This window comes from Perognathus longimembris, chromosome 9, assembly GCF_023159225.1.
Source record: "Perognathus longimembris pacificus isolate PPM17 chromosome 9, ASM2315922v1, whole genome shotgun sequence".
In the NCBI taxonomy this organism is placed as follows: domain Eukaryota; kingdom Metazoa; phylum Chordata; class Mammalia; order Rodentia; family Heteromyidae; genus Perognathus; species Perognathus longimembris.
In genome coordinates, this window is record NC_063169.1 from 58,414,303 (window position 1) to 58,426,860 (window position 12,558).

Below are 12,558 nucleotides of genomic sequence, written 5' to 3' on the forward strand. Positions count from 1 at the left end.
TCTTGTAAGGTTGATTTTTTTTTTTTTTTTTTTGCTTTTTGCCATCGTAAGGCGAGTACTGGGAAAGCATCAAAGTGTTGCTCATCCTATTGTGCAGATCGCCTTGGATAAAGCCAGCCAGAGTTGAGAAGTGCAGACAGTGGGATGTCTATCAGAAAGAACACTCTGGAAAGATTCTCCCTTTCAATTTGTGCAATGCACTGAGTTAAAATACACTTCATCTCCTGCTTTTGGAATCTTGGCCCGAAGGAATCCCAAACCTGTGTAATATATAATATATATGTATATATGTAAAACAATATATAATATATATAAAACAATCATTCAGATGACTCCAAAGAGACAACTGAATATCAGTCCCGCTGGTGACTGTAGGTAAAGAATCATAACTTAAACACTTTTATTTTATCTGTAGAGAGAGAAAAAAAGCATGTATACACAGAAGGAAAGTAAAAATCATTTAAATGTAAGTGTGCAAAGTGCACCTTAGGTGAACCACGAGCATCTGTTTAGAAAGTCCTTTTACTTTCAGGTTCCCTGACAGGTCTTTGGACTCTTGAAGGATGCAGTGGAGACTGACAGCTCCCAGCTGGGTGGTCCCTGCCTTGCACTTTTCTGACACCCGCAGCACGTTTTCAGCAGATGCATTGTAACTGGCTTCCCTGCTTTGCTTAGAACCCATGGCAAAGACCCAGCATCTCTTCTGGCGGTCAGAGTTCTCTCTAAGTCTTGTCTCCATCTCAGATAGGTCTGTGAACCAGCAAGACGACCAGGCTGGAACACCTGGATTATTTTGAGGTGCCCAACACTCAAGTCCCACAGCCTGGGAAAATACTCGGTGCCTGGTACTGGAGTTACCAGGTTCCCCGTCTCTTCCCAACAGCGCAGGGCACAGGCACTGGCAGTCTCCACATCTACAATCCAGCTTGGGCAGCAAGGCTGCCACATAGGGCCCCACCCAGACCTACTTAGCTGCAGTCTGCATGTTGATAAGCTTAGGTACCTTCAAGTCAGAGACGCCTTTCTTTCCATCCCAGGTGTTCACAAAGGAATCACCTGGGGAAAAGAAACATTAGAAACAAGCTCTGGCAGGGTCCGTCCCCAGGGATTCTGAGCCAGGGGAATGGAGGTAACTGGCCGCAAATGCAGCCTGGGCTTCAGGTAAGCTTAAAGCCTACACAGATGTAAGCACCGTCCTGTATGCTGCCATGTAGGTCGTGTGATAATGTGACTTGGGTTGACCCCAGCAAGTGTAAGCTTGAAGCACTTTAGTATTTTTTCCCATCCTTATTGGTTGTGGTTCCTCCTCCTCCTCTTCCTCTTCTCCCTCTTCCCCTTCCTCCTCCTCTTCCTCCTTCCTCTCTCCTCTCTCTCTCTCTCTCTCTCTCTCTCTCTCTCTCTCTCTGCCCCTCTCCTACTCTCTCTCTTTCTGCCAGTGTTGGGGCTTGAAAATAGCTTCTTTGCATCAAGGCTGACTCTCTGTCACTTGAGTCACACCTCTGCTTCCTGCTTTTTGCTGGATAATTGGAGATTAGGAGTCTTTCAGATTTGTCTATCCTTGCTGGTATCAAACTATGATTTTCAGATCTCAGCCTCTTGAATTATCTAGGGTCGTAGGCATGAGCCCCTGATGCCTGGTTTGCACTCCTGTTCATTCTTTTGTTCTTTTAATGTAAAAATTATCTTTAAGTAGCTATACAAAGGGGTTTCAATGCAACATGTCAGTTTTTGTCATTCCTCTTCTTGATTCAGCTGGTTGTTCGAACGTTTCTCCCTGTTGGATCGGAGCATTTCTGTATGATGCTTGTCCTGGGGGCTGGGGATGGGTTGGGGCAGGTGGGGCTCCCCTTTGGCCAAGCCACGTGGCCTAGGAAGGAAGGCAGAATTTTCTTTAGTGAGCTGTCAGGGAACACCTTCCTCCAGAACACCTGATCACCCCCTCCTGTCCTCACCCATCAGCCCACCTCCTACCCCGTTCCTCTAGCTTTCTCTCCATGGAAGAATAAAACCCACTTAAAACAGCCTCTGAGACGTTGCCCAATGCTACAATGAGAGGAAGTCCACGGGCAGACATTTCTGCAGGCCCTGCGCGGTGTGCATGCCCTGGGTGGAGCTCTCCCCAGGGAATCCACGCTCCCAGACGGCCCTGGGACGTTACTAGACGGATTCTCCTAGTTCAGGGGTTTGGGGCTTGTGGTTTGAGAAGTTCATCCTTCACATAAAAAACATACGTGCTTTACCAGCAAGAACTATAGTTTCAGAATTTAAAAATCCATACAGAGATGTGGGGGGAAAATCCCAAGTATTTTCAAATAATTTTTTTTTATAAATTGCATAGAAATAACAAGGACTTCCTGTCTGGGTATTGCTTTTGTATTATAAAAGCTCACACTGATTCTGCTTTATGGCTTTTGAGCTCACAGTTTCACGATTCAACCAAAGTTCAGGATTAAAAAAAAAAAAAAGAATTATGTTCTATTAAAAAAAAGTGATGCCTACTCCATTTTGAAAAGTAAAAATCCTGGGTGTAATTAGTGCACACTAAAAATAAAACACACAAAAAGGCAAGGAAGTAAAACAGGTTCTTGTGGGAGGGTGGTGGGTAGCAGCTGGAGGGGGAGGGGGAGTGTGGCTGATATAGTTTACCTGTGTATATGGAAATGGCATGAGGAGCGTGATGGAGGGCGTGAGGTAATTGGGATGTGTTGTTTTCGTGTGTGGAAAAGTCTCAATGAAACCCACCTTGTACAACTAATGTATGCCTTTTAAAAAATTCAGCAGTCTGGCCAGTGTGTGAATGCTGCTGACCTCATACCCTAGGCAGCAGTTTGATCTGGATTCTTCTCTTTCTAGGCTGCTTGCTAATTGGCAAGCTGACTCCCCCTCTACCCCAAGTGAACAGAGGCTGAATAGAGATGCTAACTTTTTGTTTTGCTTTTTTTGTGTGTGTGTGCATTTCCTGGGGCTTGAACCCAGGGCTTGGGCACTGTCCTTGAGTTTTTCTGCTCAAGACTACTTTTCTATCACTGGAGCCACAGCTCCACTCCTTTATTTCTTGGAGGTGAGTCTCTGTGAACTTTTCTCCCCTAGACTGGCTATGAACCACAATCCTCAGCTCTCAGCCTCATGGATAGCTTGGATTATAGGTGTATGCCACCGGTGTCTGGCGCGCTTTTTAAAAAAAAGATAATAAGAATCAGGTAGTTTTACAAGGGGGTCCCATTTTGACATCTCCATCTGTGCATATGATGTACCTAGAAGGGACCCACACCTCCATCACTCTCTGTCATTCCCCCTACTCCTTTCCCAAACCAATCTCAAGCTTTATTATTCCCTTTTCACCCATATGCAAGTATTTTGACAATATTCTCTCTCCCTGGTCCTCTATTCATTCTCACCCCTCTAGTGCTACTACGTAAAATCTTGGAAACAAGGTCATCACGGAATATAGCCAGTGGATCTCTTAACTTTTCACATGGGTCTTGTTCCCTACTAATGCAGAGCCTTGCTGTAGGTAGCTGTTTCTGATTTGACCCAAGATTAGTAAATAGAGAATCTCAGGATGCAGCCCAGGCCATATTCCTGTTATAAATACTCAAATCCTGCCTGAGGTCTGCTGTGTGCCGGGCACTGATCTGTGCTCCCGAAGCCAAGGGGAGGACAAAGCAGTAATGACTGCCTGCAAGTGATGATTCTCAGACTTGCACGGTGCACTCTGGGCTGCACAGAATCCAGGGTCTCTGAGCTTCCTACAGCGATGGAGGTGTGACAGAGAAAATGCTTGGGCATCGTGCTGTGCACATAGTGTCTCATCTCCTTTATCACTGCACTCCAATCAGATAACAAATACAAGAGCCTTCTCTTGAGTCTTTAATTCCTGGTGTATTTGGTGCTGAATAGAGTAAAAAAAAAAATCATGTGTTTTTCTTGTCCATATGCCCTCCTTTCTTTCTGGTCATTGCCAAGAGTGGCTGTAAGTGAACAGTTTTACAAGGTTGGTGACCAGCCTCATTCAGGGATGCCCTTGCTTGTCCTACATTTCTCCCCCAAACTTTCTTAGCCATGTGGATTGGCCCAAGCAGTCTTGCACCTGTTAGGCAAGCACTCTACCACTTGAGCCCCCTCCTCAACCTCCTTGTTTTGTAATTTGTTTCTGAGACAGGTTTCTTGCTAATTTTGCTCAGGCTGGCTTTGAGCCATGGTTCTCCTGTCTACCCTTCCCACGGGGCTGTGGTTACAGAGGCATGCTGCACACTGGCTATCGTGCTACACACTGGCTATCGTGCTACACACTGGCTATTTGTCCTGCCTGGTGTGTGCACCTAGAGTGCCTCTCACTGATCTCCAGGGGCTTTGGGGTCCCAGCCGTGAACCAGGTAGGAAGTTCCCCCAGGCCAGGAACAGGAACCTGTTCCCTTTGCGTTTGTGTAAGTGCTAGTGGTGATTGTTCTGTTTTGTTTTGGCCAAATCGAGAGCATCTTGCTGTCAGTTTACTCTCCATCTCTGCTTGGTCTCAGCCCAGCAAGGCCCCCTGCTGGGAAAGGAAGGCCAGCCTGGACAGTAGTACAGAGTGCCAGGTGCCGCACGTGGGGGAGGCCTCCGCTTCTGCCTGCGTCTACCCTGCACAAGCTGAGCATCTGGTGTGGATGTGTGTGGCCCCTCCTCCCCTCAGAGGACAATGAGGGCACCTGTGTCTATGCACAAAGGCCCGGGGGCTCCACCCCCCCTCCCCAATCCAACGTCATGGAGGAAGCTGATGGCTCCTGAACCTTTTCCTGCTGTCCCTCTGAAGTCAGGTTTCACCTGACCTGGACATAAGAAAATGTCAGTTTCTCCATCTCTTGCACTGTGTGTGTGAGCATGTGTGTGCGTGTGTGCACGTGCACTGATACTGGTGCTTCACTCTAGGAGGCTGGTGTTCTACCACTTCAGCCTCCCCTCCACTTTGGCTTTTCGGTGGCTAATGGGAGATAGGAATCTCTTAGATTCCTGCCTAATCTGAGGAGCTCAGTCTCCCGAGTAGCTGGGATTACATGCACGAGCCACCAGTGCCCGATGTCTCGTACTTTCTGAAGGCTGGCACCACCGCAGCTGACTTAGGTCTCTCTGCCTCTCTGTCTTTCCCTCTTTCCCTTTCACCATGGATCCTACTGGCCTGAGGACCTTTGACCTCTACTTCTGGGACCTCCTCCTACCTTTCTGCTTTCGTGAGGAAGATATCTGTATATTTCTTAGTTCAGATTCCCTACAAAGGGCCTACTGTGTGGAGCTCTCCTTTCATATCAGGCGATAGGTGTTTAGCCACAGGAAGCCCGAGGATTTTTTTTTTTTCAGTTACCCACCCAAGCCAAGATGATTTGGAGGATCAAGTTCCTCAGGGGCAATGTGGCCGTTGGCTTAGCCTTGACCCCATTTTCATTTGTTCATTCATTCATTCATTCATTCACTCATTCAGCTATTATGTGTGGAGGTTGCTGTATGACAGATTCTATTCTAGGCACCAGGCATATGAGTAAACAGGATTCTGCAGTTTGCAAACTAAGACTGAAAGCAGATAGACCCTTCAGAAAGGGTGAGGCAGGGCTACAGCCGCATTGCTAGTGTACCACATGCCAGGACCACAAATGACCTGGAGATGGTGATGCGTTCAGAGGTCGCATACCTTACACTGGGTAAGCTCTAGTTTCTCTGTATTCCAGCAGTAGCTCTGAGATGGGTGTGAAGCTGTGAATTTATTTTGCACCCACCTATGTAGGGGGGCGCTTTAGGCATGATGTTTCATTTGTTCATTCAGTGAACAAACAGCTAGTGAGCTAAACACGGAGGCTACAAAGACATCTTTAAGGAAAAGATGGTCAAGAAGCCAACCACCTCAGAGCAATTAGGTATGAGCTCTAACTAGTGCCCTTTTCTGGGTGCTGTCCCTCTGGGGATAACTCAGAGGCTGAGCTGTGGAGACAGCTTGGGGAGGGTAGTCAGGAAAAGCCCCCCAGAATCCATGTCACCTGTGCTATCTTCCAGCATAATGGGGAACAAGATGGAGTGGGGGGTGGAATCAAGGAAGAGGAAATAGATACCCTGAAAAAATAAACAGGCACAATTAGAGTTTGGTTGCTTCTGAGGAGTGGGGCTCCTAGGGAGATGGAGAATGAGAGGATATGGGGTAGCCAAGGCCAGAGCCTGACAGGGAGTCGTGTCTGATTGCTCTCTGAGAAACATGTCACAAAGTAACATCTGTAAGACCTTTGGGAGTCAGGTAGAGACATATTCTGAATGCTTGGCATGGATCCAGAAGGGCAGAGACAGTGGTGGAGAAACACGACTAAGACACAGAGTTAGGGTCATCTTCCCTCAGCTTGGTCAGGTTGCTATACCTCTTGTGCCTGGCTTCCTTCTATCTGACCCGGAAATGTTTGGTCACAATGACCCCTAGCTTGTCTGATGACTGTGAGGCCCAGTGGTGAACTTGAGAATGCTGTGGAAATCGTGGCCCACTGGTGTACTTGCCGCCTGGGTTTGTTTCCTTCCTGGCACTGGGAAATCACTGGAGATGGAGAACATGCTTCTGTACCTTTTCATGGTCAGTGCCAACTACATACATGGCACTGGCTTAATATGGAATTAATGCCTAATGCTAAGAGTTCATTTCTTTTCATATCACAGGTCTGTAATTTAAAAACTAGCCTGAGGTGGTTGTGTTGCATGTGTGTGCGTATGTACACGTGCATGTTTGGAGGGGATGAAGAAGGTTAATGTTGATTTTTTTTGTTTCTTTCTTACATTCTGTCAGCACGAGGGCTTGACTGAGACGTCTCACTCGTGCTTAGTTTTGTCTCTCAAGGCTCTCACTCTGCCAACTTGAGCTGCAGTTCCACATCCAGATTTTTGGGTGCCCCCCACCCCTCCCCCAGAGTTACATGGACTTTTCTGCCAAGGCTGGCTGTAAACCACCATCCTCAGATCTCACTTCCTGAGTAGCTGGGATTCCAGGCATGAGCCACAGCTCACAGCTGACTTCAGTTTTTAAAGAGCTATGAGTGAGCTCACTAGAACTCACTGGAGCTATGGCACAGGCCCCACTTAACAACACCCAAGGAGAAAGTTTGTGGAAAGGAAATCATAACCCCAACAGTAGCTGAGTCCTGCCTGTGGCTGTCAGGATGGAATCCCAGCCACAGGGCCTCTGCAGCCTCCTGGGAATGTTGTGCAAGGAGGATGAGGAGCCCATGAGCTCTGGCTAGCCAAGCCCTGCCAGCATCTGCTGTCACACTGTCACAGGAGAGGACAATGTGTGGCAGCTCTGTTTTGGAGATAAAGAACCTGGTTTCAGATAGGCAGATTGATGCACCGGAGTCCTACCTATGGCAGGGAATATACTGGAGCACAGACTCAAATATTTATCACACATGTACCTCTGTGTTTGCCCATGAACCCTGAAGAAGCAACTCATGCATATCCCACAGAGAGGGAGGAAATGACATCGTTAAAAATATTACCAGTTTCCTCATGAGAGCAATCAACAGAACAAACAAGTTTCTACCAAGAAGCTCCTCATTGGAAGCTGCACCCATCACTTCTCATGCCTATTGCCAAGAGGAAATTGGGCTTCATGATCATGAGATCCTGCCAGTGCTTTCAGGCTCGCATACTTCCATGATCACCCCTGAAAACTGCTTAGCCCTCGAGTCATAGGAACAGTTCATGGAGGGAGAGCCATGCCACTCTCAAAACATAAGTGGAGTTTCAGTTACAGTGAGACTTAGGGAAAAAAACACAGAGGCAGCTTTTGTGTGTTTTATTTTTTTCAAGTACCTGGCTGTGTGACTCATTATCTTTGATCACACTTACTGAAATTTACACAAAGAAGCAGGTTGCACCGACTTGCCTTAGGAAGGTTTCTGAGATCTAACTTAACTCTGGGACTAGTTGGTTAAATCTTGACATTTATACACCTTACTCTGCAATTTCTGTGAAGTCTTGAAAAAAAATTAAAAGGAGCTGTTGCTTACCCTCATAACAGGAAGGAACATGACTTCAAATAATACATTATCTCTGTCCAGACTTGGGACTGTGGGGAAGCCAAGAATGACAAAGTTATGGTGCTTCGATTTTGTATTCATAGCTCACATACTTTAACCGTGTGATACATAATTTATGGCCATAAATCAGGATATCCATGGTGTTTGTAATTCCTTTTTTGTGATCCTGTATATTTTTATCTATCTGGATGTTTGGTATATCTTTTTTAGGGGTGAGATTTCTATAGAATTATCATTGAGGTGGCCTAAAACATCAGTAACAAAGATACAACCAGTCCTTCTTCAACCTACTGGGTGTCATGAATTTTTGATTCCTACAGCACAATTCTACAGATGTGATGATACTAAAAATTGTGGCTTTCTTTAATAAATGTAATTGAACTCAGGTCCTCCAGTGAATGTTGTCTTTCAGAATGGTTATATTGGAGTCAGGTGTGCCAGTTTCTGTTGTGAAATTAGTGGGTGATGCAGTGTTTGATGTTGAGTACTGTGTAGTACAGCTCTACCCGATAAGATTGAGCTAAGATATGTGATCTCTTTCTGTCTACTTCCTCTGACTATCATTCCATATAGTTCTTTTAAGACCACATCTCCTCTTGAGAGTTATGGGATTACTGCCTCTGAAGAAGAGGAGGAGATGTTATATAAAAAGGGCAGGAGCTACCACCACGTGGTGGGAACACATTTGCTATGTCCCTACCACCACTGTGATGTGAGACAGTCATTTGGATGGCTGTCATTCACATTACTTTATGGAAACACCCCAAGATCCCAGAATGAGCAGCCATGGAAGATGGTGCATGCCATCTAAGGGTCTGGAACATTAGCATAGTGAGGTTCAGAAAGGGAAGAAGTTCAGAAGTCACCACCACTGCAAGAAGGTAGGAGTGAGAGCCTCGCTACATACTGCACTACTTAACCAAAATGGTCAGAGGTCCCAGACTACTACTAGGGACTCCCTGGGTTGAGAGAGAAATTATGAATTCTTTGATAATTTATTTGTAATGGAACAGTCCAAAATCAGGAAGGACAGTTGAGTATCAAGAACCAGGAAGTGATAGGCAGTCACTCTCTCTCCAATACTTTTTATTTCTGGAGATCTCTCTCTCTCTCTCTCTCTCTCTCTCTCTCTCTCTCTCTCTCTCTCTCTCTCTCTCTCTCTCTCTTCCTTCCTCTCCATTAATTCATTTTAATGCCTAAAAACAATGTCATAGACTCTCAAAAGCAATTAAAATTGACTGCTCATAGGCCTAGAGGCTGGGAACTCTAATCAGTGCACTGGCAGGTTGTTGTCTGGTGAGAACCAGCTTCCTGGCTTGTCAATGGCTATGTTCTTGCTATGTACTTACATGGCAGAGAAAAGAAACAGTCTCATATATGGACACTAATATGGACACTAATCAAACTTGTGATGTATTTGCTCTTATGACCTCATCTAATCCCAGTTATTCCTAAACACCTCATCTCCTAATCTCATTACATTAGGTGGTAGAGTTTCAATATTAACTCACCTATCCAGTCATCCACCAACCCACCCATCCATCCATTAACACGTCTGTCCATACATCCATCCACCAACCCATTCATCCATCTGTTAACACATCCACCCATTCATCCATCCTTCCATCCCTTCCTCCCAAATTCTTCTGCTATTGGGTACCAATGTACTCTTCAAAGTTCCCAAATGTATCTGTCTTCAACTCAGACTAGCAGAGGAACTTCACTGATAACTTTGGATCCCACTTCCAAACCTAACTTGAGCCAATCAGACTAAGCCATCCTATAACCAACTCCATCCATGCTATGGGACCTGGGATTGAAAATGCGTGACTTGAGAGGTGTCCTTGTGCAGGTGTGGAGAGGACAGTTCTTAGACAAGAAGCGGATAGAACAGAACATATCCCTTACCTCTCTATCCCAGGAAGCTGGAAAAGTGAGGAACTCTGGGACATCAAGGAAGCCTAAGTGTTTTTGAGAAAAGCCGAGTATTTGTTAAGGTAAGAAAGAAGGGGGGCTGGGGATATAGCCTAGTGGCAAGAGTGCCTGCCTCGGATACACAAGGCCCTAGGTTCGATTCCCCAGCACCACATATACAGAAAACGGCCAGAAGTGGCGCTGTGGCTCAAGTGGCAGAGTGCTAGCCTTGAGCGGGAAGAAGCCAGGGACAGTGCTCAGGCCCTGAGTCCAAGGCCCAGGACTGGCCAAAAAAAAAAGAAAGAAGGGAATGGGTTTATCACAAACTGGGTGTGCCACAGCACTGTGGGTTATGTTGGAGGTTTGGGGGAGCAAATAGGGAGTTTTAGGGAGCAATAAGGTATGAATAGCCAGGGTGAAGGATGTCACTCTCTGGGTACAGGCAGGAGGCACACACTGCAGGCGGAGTCATCAGGAGTAGACCTTGTGGCTTGCAGTTCAGGACTCCTGGGGTCTACTCCCATGTGTATGGTGGTTATCTCAGCCTGATTTCCATTCCGGGTGGCTTGCAGTGGCGATTTGAAGATCACAATGTTCCTTCAGGAGCGTTGGCAGGAGGCCTTGTCCAGCCTCTGTGACAGATACCATGTCCCTGTCTTTCCCCAAGTGCAGCAACATGACTGTAAGGCTGATTCAGACCCTCTCTGTTTGAGGATCATGTCCCAGGTGGTGACCTAGCTTCAGTGGCCTGTCTCTGGTTGTGAGGTGGCATTCCTGCAGCCTAATCTGATCAAACACTTCTCAGCACGGGTTTAGAGTTGGCATGAGGTCACTTGCAATGACCCAGATCAAAATGTGTGAGTTATTACTGGCATGATTGCCTCTTAGGCAGCTCACCAGAAGCTTGGGCTCTGAAAGTCTTCTGTGACCTCAAGCAATGGCAACACCCCATGAGTTTGCCCAAGCTCAGGAATTTATCAGATTGCCAAGCAACTGCAGAATGAGAAAGGCATTTCAGTCTTTTGGGTGCTGGAAAAATCTGCCGTGCACATCAAAATCTTCATGCAGATATTTGTGTCCCGCCTCCCCCCTCTTGGTCTAGCTGGCTGCCATTCCTTCCTTCTCCTGCAGGAACCGGCTTGAACAGTTTGTGCTCTGAGCTTTCATCCTCCCAGGCCTCGATGCTCATTTCTGCAGGCCCTCACCCGTGTGAAGTATTGCCCAGGAGAGAGGATGGGGTATCTCAGCGTGATTCACCTGTTCCCTGGCCTTCACCACGGAAGCAACCAATCCCCGACCGTGGTTTTCAGCCTTTGGTGCCGGGCTGCTCTGTTAATAGGCACGAGGCAACAAAGGCCACGTCACAGAGGATTATAAGCTAAGAGTCCTAATGAACCACATCAGAAAAGGCCTCTGCTGCCATCCCCTGCTAGTCAATGGCCATGGCCTCCTGGCCAGGGTTCACACAGGAGTCAGGGACAGATGAGTGCTCCCCTCTTTGCAGCCTTTCGCACGTGTGATTGGACTTGGGAGACACAAGTTGAAATGCGTAGGTTTGGGGTGTAGAAGGAGCGTTCGTAGGTGCTAACTGACCTCTAAGTCTTGCTGATGCTCCACACGCTTCGAGAGCGAGACATTGTGAATCGATTCTGATGGGCTTCTCCACTTTTCTTTTTTTTTTTCTTCTGATTTTTTAAAAAAAAAATTTATTTATCAATTAAATTTTATTGACAAGGTGTTGTGCAAAAGGGGTACAGTTACATAATAGGGCAGTGTGTATATTTCTTGTTATATCTTACACCCTCGTTTTTTCTTTCCCTTCCCTAGATCAGGTAGGCATATATACAATACACAGTGTACCAAAAACATATACAGTAGCCATGTGGCATACGCCAAAGGGCGTTAAATATAACGTCAACAATAGAGTTTGCTTATCCTTGACTTATATGATCATACATACATAGCTTTTGAGCTATTGTGATCCACTGAGTGGTCTATTTTAGACCTCTTTATGTTTAGTATTTGTTTGGTTTTAGTTATATAATGCAAGGTCGCGGACCCAAACCTGTGGAAATACCATTTGAAAAGAAGCTTTTTTTTTGTTTTTTGTTTTTTGTTTTTTTTTGTTTTTGCCAGTCCTGGGATTGGACTCAGGGCCTGAGCACTGTTCCTGGCTTCTTTTTGCTCAAGGCTAGCACTCTGCCACTTGAGCCACAGCGCCACTTCTGGTCGTTTTCCATATAGGTGGTGTTGGGGAATTGAACCCAGGGCTTCATGTATAAGAAGCAAGCATTCTTGCCACTAGGCCATATTCCCAGCCCTGAAAAGAAGTTTTTTGTTTCGCAGACCTGGTCTCTACTGCCCCCCCCTCCCCCGACCTTAACAGTCATATATCAAGGACATCATGCCCCTTTGTTTTCTGTGTTCTAGGCTTGTCTTGCTCAACATTATTTGTTCAAGTTCTGACCATTTCCCTGCGAATACCAATATTTCATCATTTCTAATCGCTATGTAGTATTCCATTGTGTATAGGTACCGCATTTTTTGGATCCATTCATCTGTGGAGGGGCATCTGAGTTGTTTCTATATTTTGGCTATTGTGAAT

General features: G+C 46.2%; 1 protein-coding gene across 3 annotated transcripts in view; it reads left to right on the top strand.

The window, feature by feature from the left end:
* Positions 1–12,558, top strand: part of Phactr2 (phosphatase and actin regulator 2) — a 218,509-nt gene that overhangs the window by 1,384 nt on the left and 204,567 nt on the right. The gene's annotated exons all lie outside the window — the stretch shown is intronic.